We start from the raw sequence: 2,781 nt of genomic DNA on the forward strand, positions 1-2,781 counted from the left end.
TAATCTTAATGAAGGGGAATGGAGATGGGGAGGGGTGGGGAAAATCTTTAAACTCGGCTCTTTTTCCTCCTTGTAACACTTGAAAAAGAGACACAGGACAAAAGAAGAATGCACGTTCCATATGCACAATTCTTTGCAGCCCTCTGACGAAGTGCCTCAAAAGCTAAGCTCCCATCAATCCTGGCGAGATAGGATCGGCAGAGCACGGTGTCGAAATGAATGGCTTAAAAGAACAGCAGAGACCAAAGAACTTTTGATGCAGAGAAACCCCAAATCTGGGGCAGAGCCCTCCTGTTCATTTTATCTCACAAAAGGTAGGTAGTGCTGCCTGTCAAGGTAATGCATTACTACATATTTGGAAAAACTACAGTTCTAATTAGATGAGCAAATAAATGTTCATTTCAATTTATTAATATAGCTGTAGGCCTTGTTACAATTTATCTCTTGGTTCTGAGGCCAATCCGTCTCGAGCTGGGAATCATTGTGGTGAAGTAACGGGTTTTAATAATGGATACAGGCGGTGAATTATTCAGGCAGAAGGGAGCAAAAGCCTTGATGCTTTCACTCACTTCTTTAATTAACTGTGAGATGCTGACGAGCCTGGGCTGTCTCGAGGCTTTCTAAGTTTATCTCCAGCAGAACGGTGAATTTTTCCCGAGCCACAGATAGGTTGTGTTCAGGCCCATCCTCATCCATCACCATTTTGTCCTCTTTTCGTCTGAATTCTGTGTCTGCTTAAATACTGGTTTCATGCCGGTTCTAGAGCAATGAGCACCTGTCTTGCTAAAACCCACACCTTTGTTTGGCGGCGTTTCTGAATGAGATTTTAACACAAGAAAATCCAAAATATTTCAATCCCCATTTGAGTTGGGAAACCAACCCATAAACAAAACAAAATCCAGTTCTGGTCACTGAAGCCCATTTAGTTTGGTTGAAAGCCATTTCTTTTGGCAGCTGAGAAATAAATGAACTTCTAGAAAAGAATTTTTAGAGCCTCCATTGGACGTAGCATCAAACAAACACAACCAAAGCTCTTCCCAAATGGAGGCTGCGCTGTTTGCATGGAACAGAGTATGTTATTTATGGAGCTTTGCAAAGTGTCCAAGTGATTCCTGTAAATAAAAGCCTCTCAGGGCTTGGCACTCGACTAATGACAGAACATGCCCACATCTGGTGAATGTTCGCATTTGCCTAACACAAGATTCTCTGATTGGGAAACACATCTAGCTCCTAGACTTTGTCCCAGTGTAAAATCAATGGTTTTGCTGCGAACACATTAATAACACGCTTAGATAATTGATTGCCCTTATTTGGACAATCTGTTTTGCTACTACCTGTTACTACCGAAGTTTTTTTGTTGTTTTTTGTTTTTTTTAAGTGCACAACTATTATACAGCAATTTATTTAGGCTGTGACAAGAGAGTTCCTCTTTCAATTTTGTCACATCGGAGAGAAAGTAAGAGTCTGGGGGAGGTCTGAGCTTCCCACTTCTTGGTAGAAATTGAATCACCATTTCTATAAATCAAAAGTCATGTTAAAAGCTCCGTGAAGTAAACAATGATGTATATGAATTAGCAGCACACCCAGAGTCAATACAAATCAAAGTGGCTTTATGAAGGTATTGATGTGTTCAGCTCTTCTAAGGTTGAATACATTTAAGTATTTGTCCCCCAGGGCATGGTTGATCTAAATGAATCTATTCACTTTGAAACCAGACAGTCGTTGCAGCGAGACACAATACTACACACACTGACCCCAGTGGGGTTCTTCCCCAAACTGAGTGACCCCAACTGTGGCCAGGTGCTTAGGGTGAACCGAAATGACATGAATGACCACCCGGGGCCAAGACAGTCGTATAAGAAAGAGGCTACCTTTGTAGTTGGTTTTCCTATGTATTAATTTTTTAAAGTTTTTTTGGGGAAGGCAACATGAATGTATTTTCTAAAGATTTGGCCGAGCAGTACCGTCTGGACGCTTTACTGTATCCTGATTTAACTTCACCCAGGCCTAGAAGAGACGGATCCTGTATCTTCGAGGTGCATCAGTACATCGGATTACTGGATACTGACCAACGCAGTCGGAGCCAAAGGCAAGTTTATTTTGATACCAAAATGCCATATTTTAAAAATCAGAGAGCGCAGGCATCCTGTTAAGATTGACCAGATTAGTTTAAAAAAAAAAATGTAAACTACCAGATGGTGACTGCATGACTATGAAGAAAAAACACAGGATACGTATTTCCACGAACTCTCTGGCACCCTTTCGCGTATTCAAAGTGAAGGTGAGTCATCTATTTTGGCCTCCGTGAGGTTCAGAAGAAAGCTCTTTGCACGGAGGACACACGTTGGGATTCTTGCTTTTTCCGAGAATACGGGAGCATCTAATTTGGTCTGCAAAAGGACCAGCCTCAAATTATCTGACCGAGGCACTCGGAAAGCACACTGAAAAATGAAACATAAACTGGTAAGTGGGTGGAAGTCATTCATCTTTTAAAGCCCATAAAAGGGGAGAATTGTAAATTAAAATGTCTACAATAGGATCCACACCTCTCTCTCGGCCCCTCCCCTCCTTTTGTCAAGGAACAGCATTCAAGTGTGGGAATGTTTCTCTTAAACATGTGTAAATCACACATTTGGTCATGCGGTACCAGGAGTCCAGGACCAAGGGGGCCAGGCGGAGGGAGGCCAAGGATATTAAATACTGGTCCAGCCGTTTGTTAATGAAACATTTACACAAGCAGTTTATGTGGTTGTAATAAAAAGGGGGGCCTCTTTCATCACA

Source organism: Neomonachus schauinslandi, chromosome 7 (genome assembly GCF_002201575.2).
Source record: "Neomonachus schauinslandi chromosome 7, ASM220157v2, whole genome shotgun sequence".
Classification (NCBI taxonomy): Eukaryota; Metazoa; Chordata; class Mammalia; order Carnivora; family Phocidae; genus Neomonachus; species Neomonachus schauinslandi.